Below are 12,330 nucleotides of genomic sequence, written 5' to 3'. Positions count from 1 at the left end.
CATCAAAGAATTTTCTGGGTGGTTCTCGATCTTCGCCAACGCCAGTGTTCGACGAGTTTCTGAATCTTAGCTTAAAATTTATGAAGAGATCTTGAGATTACAGCTATCAAACTAGGAACAACATATTTGATAGCACTAGTACTAAGATTCTGGTGAAATTGCGGTACAATTTTGAGGCTCCCCGTGTGTTTTCTCAACAGAATGTTGAATTCTGGAAATTCCAAGTGTTTATTTGATAGTCTTGTTATTAGATGAGGTTCCTGATAGTATCCTTGAAAATTCTATAATGTAGAATGTAGAGATTGTATGGGAATTTTAGTGACACTAGTGGTAGTCGTTAGAACTCAATGAGGATCTCCCCTAAAATACCAGGGTTCCTTTCTAAATTATTAAAATTGATTTCACAAAAAAATCCATTGGAACCTAGAAAATATTTGCCGACATTCAAAAGGTTTATATCAAAGCTTTGCTTTGAAATTCCAACAGAACTGGAGAATAACGGAACCTTAAAGGTTTTTAACAATAATTCCAAAGATTGATTTTCAGAATTCCAAATATTCACACAATAATTCGCAGGAATTCCTTCGAAATCTTATAGATTCTTACAGAAATACCGTCTCAAAGATACCAACAGAATTCCAAGAGATTAATAACCGGAATCTCATTCCCACCCGAATGCTAGAGCTTTTTTCAGATTTCTAATATTTCCGCAATATTCCTAGAATGGCTTTTAAAATTCTAGAATTATCATTAAAAATTCGACATTCCTATCGGAATCCCAAAGTTCTTACAGGAATTCCGGAATTCTAAAGGAAAGAGAAGTCAGAATTCACACTTAAAATTCAGAATAACTTAATAAATATCTGAATTCCAATCGACATCCAAAAAATCCTGGAAAATAATATAATTATCGTAATGCCAGAATTCACAAGGATATCACAAACAGCTACGGCCAGTAATCTTACCGGAATCTCAAAATTGGCGGGATGAATCTTTTCGTAACTTCAGAGTTCCTAAGCAAAACTCAAAATACCTTCCAAAATATCAAAACTCATATCGGTTTACCATGATTTTTACTTAAAAGTAAATTATACCATTCAATGCCGCAATCTCAGAGCATGTACAGCAACCTCTGAAGCTAACTATCTAACTATCAGTAGTTTTGTAGTAAATGCTACCTTTAATTATAGCAACGCGTTGTTTGTAATATGTTCGAAAGGTGTAGAAAGCAAAATGACACAAATATGTTCCACTAGAGTGATGCAAATTTTGAAATTTAGGTTCCCCTGTGCTTAAACTAATTATATTATGGTAAAAAGCATCCTCCCAAAGTTTGAAATGATTCGGAAGAAATTTGATTGTGCACAGATTACTATGGAAAACGCCAACTTTTTGTGTTCAGCCCTCTATCTCTTCTTCGTAATGTTTTATGGAGAAGTGAACACACTCTACTCATGTGAAATCCGTTCAGCTTCAACTTTGCCAAAGACCATGCTATTTAAAATCATAAACTGGGTTTGCATTTTGCATGCTTAATTCACTGCTCGGCAGGCAACAATGCACACTGGTCCAGGAAGCTAATTTAGGCGGACATGAGGTTTTCGTCAAGATTTATTGATTTTAGAGCCATAGTTTATTCTGAGAATATGTTCAGAATTTTCAGTACTACAAAATGTACGGAACAAAAATTTTTTTACGGTGATCGCAAGAGTGACGTATACGACAACTTTTTTATTTTAACGAATCGTAAGTTGGTATGTTCAGTAAAGTTGTAGCAAATGATCTTAGAAACAACTTTGCCGAACAAACTTTTTCTCGGTTTTGCTTCAGAGCTGAGATAATTAAGTATTTTTAATAAAAAATCGTTTTTTGCTCTTAAGTGTTTTATTTTTTAGTTTTATTGGCCTACTATGTTCTTCAAAGTTTTTATACTTATCATTTTCTACAACTTTACTGAACATACCAAAGTTGTATTTCTTATGGTTTTCATGTTATTTGAGTTTTTCATCTTAAAATTAGCTATTTTGTATGCCTTGTATCTCAACTATGAGCACCTCAAAAAAATATATCTTTCCACCAAATGATTTTGCAGTCTTTCAAGTACCTGTGAGCAAAATTTGGAGAAGATGATATTTTTCTGTCTCGTTTAAAATCGATTTTACTACTAGACGTTATGAGATAAATCCATATTTATTGAATATTCATACATGCTCAACTCACAAAAGTCATGGCTACCTGAGCATATCAAACCAAAGGTGACACGTGTATTTATATAGAAATATAAAGTACATCGGTTTTCAGCTGTTTTCGATTAACTTGGAAGCTTCTGCAAGAAATTCATCGTCTTTTCCTCTACCAGTATTTAATCTATTCCTAAGCAAGATCACCGGATTAGAAGTTAACATAAGCCGTATAAAATACATATACAAAATTTACAGTCCGATTGAATTCTGTGGCATGATTTTCCCAGAATCTTCTGATGGATTCCACGTTTCATGTTTTTCTTTGGTAATGCGGCATGCCGGACAACACCACTTCCGTGCAATAGTTGTAGACGTATCAGTAAGTGTAACAGCATTCTAAAGGATCGCCACGAAAATCCCTCAAAGGAAGGTTAGGGCTGTGACTGTACGAACCTCTTCCAGCTGGTAGGAACTCAAATGGTCGTAACACGGCATGCCGTGGGAAGTAGATATTGTGTATTTCTTTCACTACTGGACTGCGAAGCAGGGCTGGAAAGCGTCAATGTAAATGCAGGGTGTCGCGCGATTTTTACATAGTTGCTTACCTCACTGTCATCGGACGGCGATACAATGACAGAGATTTTCTCTAAATTCTCTTTCATTTTTCCGTCACTACGGCCTGTGACGGAATCGTAAACTTGACAATTTTCAGTTAATTATCTGGTATAATTGCTGTTTATATCGTTGGAATCAAGGAAGGATATCCACTCAACGTTTCAAACACATTTACTTCCCGAAATTCTCCAAAATTAGACACAAATTTTAATAACAAAACAACATTAAAATTTCTCTCGTGAGAGCTCTGTCATTGCGACTTGACGAAGTGAGCACATGAGATATAGTTTCGACTTGCGACAGTGAGAAGACTCGTTTCGTCACTGTCGCAAGCCGGTCATGATACTTAACAGCCCTGCTGCGAAGTGCTCATAAGTCCGAAAGTGTGAATAAAAGTGAGGGATTGCATTGAATCCTGTTGGTGTCTTCAGAGCACTTATTCTTCGATTTACGAAGAATAAGTCCCCCAAAGACACCTACCCGATTTGATTCAATTGCGCACTTTTGTTAGCGTTTCCGCACTTGTAATAACTTCTTTTCACGGATCTCAATCATTTTAAAAGTAGTCAACTTTAATCGGAAGATTAACGAGGAGGCATTTGAACAGTTTTTGTCAGAAACGAACTGTTAGTATCGCCAGTTCTACGATTGGTACGTACTCTCTCCAACGGTGCAAACACTACTTTCGCATATAGTAATGTTGTCCAGCAGTGCAAAAACTACTTTCACATGTAGTAATGTTGTCCGGCATGCCGCCGAAGAAGCATAAAAAATGCGGAATAAATCCATCAGAAGATTCTGGGAAAATCATGCCACAGAATTCAATCGGACTGTAAATTTTGTATATGTACTTTATACGGCTTATGTTGACTTCCAACCTGGTGATCTTGCTTAGGAATAGATTAAATACTGGTAGAGGAAAAGACGATGAATTTCTTGCAGAAGCTTCCAAGTTAATCGAAAACAACTGAAAAACGATGTACTTTATATTTCTATATAAATACACGTGTTACCTTTGGTTTGAAATGCTTAGGTAGCCATGACTTTTGTGAGTTGAGCATGTATGAATATTCAATAAATATGGATTTATCTCATAACGTCTATTAGTAAAATCGATTTTAAACGAGACAGAAAAATATCATCTTCTCCAAATTTTGCTCACAGGTACTTGAAAGACTGCAAAATCATTTGGTGGAAAGATATATTTTTTTGAGGTGCTCATAGTTGAGATACAAGGCATACAAAATAGCTAATTTTAAGATGAAAAACTCAAATAACATGAAAACCATAAGAAATACAACTTTGGTATGTTCAGTAAAGTTGTAGAAAATGATAAGTATAAAAACTTTGTAGAACATAGTAGGTCAATAAAACTAAAAAATAAAACACTTAAGAGCAAAAAACGATTTTTTATTAAAAATACTTAATTATCTCAGCTCTGAAGCAAAACCGAGAAAAAGTTTGTTCGGCAAAGTTGTTTCTATGATCATTTGCTACAACTTTGATGAACATACCAACTTTCGATTCGTTAAAATAAAAAAGTTGGCGTATACGTCACTCTTGCGATCACCGTGAAAAAAAAATTTGTTCCGTACATTTTGTAGTACTGAAAATTCTGAACATATTCTCAGAATAAACTATGGCTCTAAAATCAATAAATCTTGACGAAAACCTCATGTCCGCCTAAATTAGCTTCCTGGACCAGTGTGCAATGGTGCTCCTGGCGGAAAGAATAGATCAAAGTAATCCGGGCTACAGCTCTGAAAGTAATTGAATGATCGTCTCAGCATGATTTAGACTTTGTTATCAATGATTACAAATTATCCTTACGTCCCATCAAAATGAGGTCTTCGGCAAAGTTGTAGCTGGGAAGATTTCATGAGTAGAGTTTGTTCACTTTTCCATAGATTATTATTACGAGCAGTTAGAGGACTGAACGCAAAAGATTTGACTTTTCCATAGTCATTTCCATATAAACTTTAAATAGCGTGTGCACAACCAAATTTCTTCTGAATCATTTCAAATTTTGGGAGAATGATTCTCATCATAATTGACACCGTTTAAGCATAGGGGAGCAAAAACTTCAAAATTTGCATTAGTCTAATGTTCCACTTATGTTTCACATGTAGCGTTTACTACCAAAAATGTAGTTAACTTAACTTTACTACATTTTATTCATACCGCCCATTATGTAGCCATCGAGTTCAATAACATTATGATGAAAGCTTTAAGAACGTTAACGATCATTTCTACGCATTCTTAGAAATATCGTCTGCAAACTCCCAAAAAATCATGTGATTTTACGTCTTTTGGATGCACATAAAAGAAGTGAAACAAATGACGTAAATTTGTGTTGAATTTCAAATACAGCAGTGTCTAATTTGGTGAATGTCGATCACAGGACCATCGTTTTCATGTCCTTTATCATGTAAAATTATCTTTTTTGTTCAATACATCTTCAAGAACACGATTTTGTGTCGTTCTATCACTTACATCATGCGTCATTCAGTCATAACGTGAATTAGGCCCACAGTAATTTTCATTATTTTTAAGTTGTGGAATTTACGGCTAAGCAGTCTTGGAATGATTAAAACGAGTTTTGTTTCAACCCAACGTTTCGACACGGGGATTGTGTCTTCCTCAGGGGAGCTGTAATTTGTTCAATTGTTAATAGTGTTTTACACATTTGTGTTATATGACTTACATTAATTTGTCGTTTTTTGTCTAGTGTTTGGTCTAACTTTAACTGTCCTATGTTTAAATCGTCGTTGGTACATGCTGTGAGATGGATATTGTTCGTTATTACTTGTCCAAAAATTATAAAATAGTACAAATAAATTTTCGAAAAAGGTCTTACACTATTCGGAACCACTTTCAATTTACGTATTTCTTGTTTGGCAAATGGCGCAATTTTTCCCTTTTGCTCAACCCTCCTCATGTGGCTCGTTTCATTTGCTTGATGAAGTGCCCTATCGGAATAATCTAACTCTCGTCTAAATTATCTTCTCTGATTGTTTCGTTTTTTCTATTAATGTTCTTTATGCTATGAAGTACTCCTGCATATGTTGTACTTAGGTTATCTATGTCTGTTCGTTTGTTGACTGTGTTGTTGGTGTTGGTAATGTGGCACATTTCAAGGAATGGTAGTGTGGATTGTTTGTGGTTGTGATCTATAATTTTAGTTTGTTCTAGATTGAACCTGTGATTGTGTTCAATGCAATGTTCAATTAATGCTGTTGTCGTTTCTATAAGTGTGGCTTTTGCTGTTCTTGTATTAGTGTTATTTTCGTCCATCAGTTTGTTCAATTTGTTTACATTTGATTTATGGCCAGCTAATCTTCGGCGTAAATTATTCCTAGTCATACCTATATAGCAGCTATTGCAGTCATTACAGGGAATTTTATAGATTACATTATTAATTTCGTCTTTTTTTACAGGATCTTTCACTTTGGTGTGCAGTTTGTGGATTGTTTGATGTTGTCTGGTAGTTATATAAATGTTTGGATAGTCTTTAGAGAGGATTTTCGTGATTCGTTGGGATAATGCTGGTATGTATGGAATTGATCTGTAGGTCTTTTCTTGTGTCGTTTCATGTTGGTCTTGTTGAGAGATGGTCTGCTGGTCAACGGTGTCATAATTAGATCTATTGGTCATTTGATGATTGATCGTAGGTCCTGTTTGATTGATGCGATGGTCGGAATCGATGTCGTCAGTTGAATTGTGGCTTTTCTGGATCTGGTGTGTGTTGGGTATGGGATTAGCTGGCGAGATGGCTGGCTGGGTTGGTAGATGAATTGGTGGTTGTTGTTAAGTGCAGGATGTGATGGCTAGCTGTGGTGGGGGTTGGGTGGGTGATAGCTGGCACAATGGTCGGCTGGGTGGAGGGTTCTTTGGTTTGTTGATGTACAGTTGCAACAGTTGGACTAATGTGCCACGTCACCTGGTAATTAGGAACATAATAGCACGGTGGAACGAAGTGGATACGGAAATCAGTCTAGATCTGTTCCTAGAGGTCGTTGAATACTGTATGGAGGCAAATTACTTCTGTTTCGAAGGACAGTTCTTCAAACAAACCTTTGGAACGGCAATGGGAAGCCCTCTCTCTCCAATACTAGCCGACATCGTCTTAGACTCCGTCATCAGCCAAGCTATGAGTTCTCTACCATTTGAGACTACAATTTTCAAAAAATACGTGGACGATATCTTTATGGTAATCCCACGGAACACCGAACAGCAGGTCCTGGACTCATTCAACGAAGTAGAACCCAGAATACAGTTCACCATTGAGACGGAGGAAAACGGAAGGCTACCGTTCTTAGACGTGACGGTCATACGCAACCCGGATCAGTCGTTGACAACGGAATGGTACGCAAAACCAATAGCATCAGGGAGAATGCTGAATTTCAAGTCGTTTCATCAGCCAAAACATAAAATAAATGTAGCGAACAACTTCATCCACAGGGTTTGCTCGCTAACACGAAACAAACCTTTGGATGAAATCAAAACAACAATTCACCAGCATCTTCAAAAAAACGGGTACCCCAAACAGCTGATCAATCGACTGTTGCAACTGTACATCAACAAACCAAAGAACCCTCCACCCAGCCGACCATTGTGCCAGCTATCACCCACCCAACCCCCACCACAGCTAGCCATCACATCCTGCACTCAACAACAACCACCAATTCATCTACCAACCCAGCCAGCCATCTCGCCAGCTAATCCCATACCCAACACACACCAGATCCAGAAAAGCCACAATTCAACTGACGACATCGATTCCGACCATCGCATCAATCAAACAGGACCCACGATCAATCATCAAATGACCAATAGATCTAATTATGACACCGTTGACCAGCAGACCATCTCTCAACAAGACCAACATGAAACGACACAAGAAAAGACCTACAGATCAATTCCATACATACCAGCATTATCCCAACGAATCACGAAAATCCTCTCTGATATCAATGGTTCAATCGCCGCGACTTGATGTGTCAGTGAATCATCGATTTGTTTTCTCGCCGAAAACAAATCGATGATTCACTGACACGAAAATCCTCTCTAAAGACTATCCAAACATTTATATAACTACCAGACAACATCAAACAATCCACAAACTGCACACCAAAGTGAAAGATCCTGTAAAAAAAGACGAAATTAATAATGTAATCTATAAAATTCCCTGTAATGACTGCAATAGCTGCTATATAGGTATGACTAGGAATAATTTACGCCGAAGATTAGCTGGCCATAAATCAAATGTAAACAAATTGAACAAACTGATGGACGAAAATAACACTAATACTAGAACAGCAAAAGCCACACTTATAGAAACGACAACAGCATTAATTGAACATTGCATTGAACACAATCACAGGTTCAATCTAGAACAAACTAAAATTATAGATCACAACCACAAATAATCCACACTACCATTCCTTGAAATGTGCCACCCCAGACAACCAAAATGTACGTATAACGAAATCACCTGGAGGCTTTGTATGTGCAACATTTCACTTATAAGATGCCGCGAAAAGCCCTTCTACGTACAAAAGTGGAGGCGATATACGTGCATATATTATGTGATGAATGATAGCATACAATGCGAGTGTATTAATTTTCTACCGAAATAACCTGTAATATTATGCGACTTAACGTATGATAACAAATATTGGTTTGACAGCTGCTACGAATTGATTCGACTTACTTTGTACGAGTGTACGGGACGAAAAAATATGTACAAATGAACTCAGAAAATAGCGTTTTATGCGAGGAAACTCATCAATCTGACGATTTTATCTACCGTGTTTTGCGGGTTTGATGTGATTTGCATGAATAAACGAGTTATTATGTGAATATTTTTGCGACTTCTGGTTGTCTGGGACATTACCAACACCAACAACACAGTCAACAAACGAACAGACATAGATAACCTAAGTACAACATATGCAGGAGTACTTCATAGCATAAAGAACATTAATAGAAAAAACGAAACAATCAGAGAAGATAATTTAGACGAGAGTTAGATTATTCCGATAGGGCACTTCATCAAGCAAATGAAACGAGCCACATGAGGAGGGTTGAGCAAAAGGGAAAAATTGCGCCATTTGCCAAACAAGAAATACGTAAATTGAAAGTGGTTCCGAATAGTGTAAGACCTTTTTCGAAAATTTATTTGTACTATTTTATAATTTTTGGACAAGTAATAACGAACAATATCCATCTCACAGCATGTACCAACGACGATTTAAACATAGGACAGTTAAAGTTAGACCAAACACTAGACAAAAAACGACAAATTAATGTAAGTCATATAACACAAATGTGTAAAACACTATTAACAATTGAACAAATTACAGCTCCCCTGAGGAAGACACAATCCCCGTGTCGAAACGTTGGGTTGAAACAAAACTCGTTTTAATCATTCCAAGACTGCTTAGCCGTAAATTCCACAATTAAAATATACAGTCGACTGCTCCACAAAAATTATTTTTAAGAGTGTGGGATTCAACTTAGGTATTCATTGAACAACCTAGAAGCTCAGCTACAGTATTTTGATCAATATTTACTGGGAAAGTCAGAAAAACTCATTGCTTTCTTTTTTAGGTTTACAAGTGAAATTTTATGAAAGTCGGTTCTCTAAACCTTATTCCAGTCTGCGTTTACATCAATCATGCGCAATTCATTCAAACCCGCACATGAATATCTCAGCAAAAACAATATTGCGTTTTTATCACACCGAAGCATAAGTGGCCTTTTAGTTGAAGTTTCATGCCAGCAAACGTAGCAGGCATTAGAAATGGAAGTCTTGTGTTTAGATTTTTCAGCATCTTTGGATAAACTGCTCCACTGACTGAGGTTTTTAATAACAGTTTATTATGAACACAATACTTTTCACTTTATCAGCCATAAAATCGACGGGCTGCATATGACGTTGATATTTTTCCTCATTGCGAGTCTCTTTCAGATCTAAGCTTACTGTATCAGATCCAGGAGCATTCAATCAAATTAAAATGGGTTCGTTTTCAAACTATGCTACTAAAAATTTACAAAAAATAACACTAAATGTATTCACAGAGATCGAAGTGCCTACAGTATACAGTAACCAGCACATTATACCCGTTGACAGAACCGCGCACTGAGCGGAATCACCAGCAGACGCCAAAACGGACGGTAGCCGAAAACTCTTTCAATCAAAACGATTCAACCGAAAACGAGTTAATTATGATTCAACAGCAGCGCTGACGGCGTGTCGGGTGTAGACATGCATTTCAAATATGTTGATGGCTTTGCCAGCACCAGCAGCGAGTGTCCGAACGAATTTTGAACAGAGCGCACTTGTCGATAAAATACACGGTAATGGAATGGCACGGCATTGTGTCTACTCTACAGTTTGGGGGTATGCGATATGGATATTGTCATGTCGATAGGAAACAATATGAAACACGCAGTTTCTAACACTTTGAAAAACGAAAAGAAGTATAGCTTATTGTTTCTTGTGGCTCGAGTGGAATCCAATATGGCTCGAAATTATTCGAAACGAAAAAAAAACGAAATAGAAACAAAATAGAATTTCTTCCGTGGAATTCACATCTTTAGGGTGAAAATAAATCGAAGTCAAACATCAAATTTTCAAGAGCACAAATCTGGAAAACCGCGGAGCACGATATGATAACCGCTGCTCTAGGGATTCCTGCAAGGATTCATCCAATGCCTTCAAGGGATCCTACAGCAATTAACCCAGACATTCCTTCGGAGTTCTTTTCAGAAATTAACCCAGGTAACTTGTATTGATTGCTTAAGCAATTAACCCAAATTCTCCGTCTGAAATTCCTTCAGGAATTTCATCAGACACTCCACTGGAGACTTCTCCCTCTAGGAAAATTTCTACAAGGATTCTCCTATAGATTTTGCTAGAATTTTTCAAGAAATTCTCCAAGAATTACTCCAGAATAAACGCTACATTGGTTCCTCTTTAAAATTTTCCAGTGATTTGCTCGAGTTCTCTCGAAGAATTTCTCTAGAGATTCAACCAGGAATTCTTACTCTAGGGGCTTACTCTAGAAATCCTACATGAAATCCTACACACTCCCACACAAAGAAGTTAGTCAAATGACGCAGTTTTACGTAGAATTTTATATTAGATTCGGGATGTGTCAATCATAGTGCCATCGTTTTCGAGTGCTTATTTTGTTTTATTTAGTCATAATATGAATTACATCCTCGGTATTTTTTTGAAAAGAATTCCTGAAGTTCCTTGGAGAATCCTTGAAGGAATGAAGAAATCCTTTGAAAACGTCATGGGTTTCTAGAGAGAGATTTCTGGAGTTATCTCTGGCGAAATTTATAATAAAATCCTCAGTGGAATCCCTAAGTAAATCGGTTAGGATAGACATTATCTTGGAAGAAATTTCTGACAAATTTATGGAATTATGGGAATAATTGGATAAATCTTTGAGGATCTCTGTTGATATTTCGGTTCTAAAATATTCCGATCAAATCCGGCCAATTCTAACCGTTGGCCTTCTTGATGCTCAAATTAATCGGAATTAAAATCATTAAATTTGAATCGTCGTACTGTACATGCGTATGAACTTCTGAATACGATACCAGTTCCTTCTGAAATAGGTTTTACGTGCCCTTGTGCCCAAGATGGCCATATATACAAAAATAAGTCAAAAGATTTGTTCTACGGTTTCATATCTTTTATGTAGGTAAAGCTAAAGGAACGAAAATAAGTTAAAGGCTGGATTTTTGAGATCGTGGATCATTTTTTTGACCCATAATGTGTAGCTTTTTTAAGGCATTAAGAAGAATAAGGAAGAATGTAAAAAAAAATCTAAAACATCCTACATAGCGTAGTATAGCATAGCATTCACGACTGTACAAATCGTGGGTGGCTGTACAATAGAGTGATGCAAATTTTGAAATGTTGGCTCTCCTATGCTTAAACGATTTATAATATGGTAAATAGTACCCTTCTAAAGTTTGAAATGATTTGGAAGAAATGCACAAGCCATTTGAAGTTTATATGGAGATTACTATGAAAAACGCCGACTCTATTTTTTGACATAATATAAGTGTAATCTCTGCAAAGTGAACAACCTCTGCTCATGTGAAATCAGCTTTCAGCTACAACTTTGCTGAAGATCACATTTTGATAGGACTTAATGATAAATTGCTTTTCTTAATCATAAACTGGGTTTACATTTTGCATGCTTAACCAACTTCTCGGCAGGCGACAGTGGTGCTCCTGGCGGGTAGAATAGATCAAAGTAATCCAGGCTACTATGTTCTACAGCAAAACAGCAGTGTTGCTTTGAAAATAATTGAACGATCATCTCAGCATGATTTAGACTTTGTTATCACTAATAACAAATTATCCTTACGTCCCATCAAAATGTGATCTTCGGCAAAGTTGTAGCTGGGAAGATATCACATGAGTAGAGTTTGTTCACTTTTCCATAGATTATTAATACGAACAGTTAGAGGACATAGCCCAAAAGGATTGACTTTTCCATAGTAA

At 36.6% G+C, this 12,330-nt stretch overlaps 2 long non-coding RNA genes across 2 annotated transcripts; one reads left to right on the top strand and one right to left on the bottom strand.

Annotated features, from left to right (window-relative positions):
• Positions 1-5,408: 5,408 nt before the first annotated feature.
• On the bottom strand, positions 5,409-6,363 carry LOC110675581. Its single transcript, XR_002499620.1, has 3 exons — positions 5,656-6,363; positions 5,503-5,576; positions 5,409-5,447 (listed from the first exon to the last, which is right to left on the bottom strand). It is a non-coding gene; the product is annotated as an uncharacterized LOC110675581 (long non-coding RNA).
• Positions 6,364-8,703: 2,340 nt separating this feature from the next.
• Positions 8,704-9,202, top strand: LOC110675579. Its single transcript, XR_002499615.1, has 3 exons — positions 8,704-8,955; positions 9,035-9,108; positions 9,164-9,202. It is a non-coding gene; the product is annotated as an uncharacterized LOC110675579 (long non-coding RNA).
• The last annotated feature ends 3,128 nt before the right edge of the window (positions 9,203-12,330 follow it).

Source organism: Aedes aegypti, chromosome 2 (assembly GCF_002204515.2).
Source record: "Aedes aegypti strain LVP_AGWG chromosome 2, AaegL5.0 Primary Assembly, whole genome shotgun sequence".
Lineage (NCBI taxonomy): Eukaryota > Metazoa > Arthropoda > Insecta > Diptera > Culicidae > Aedes > Aedes aegypti.
Note: the sequence above shows the minus strand (reverse complement) of the source record. Positions and strands in the feature narration are given on the sequence as shown.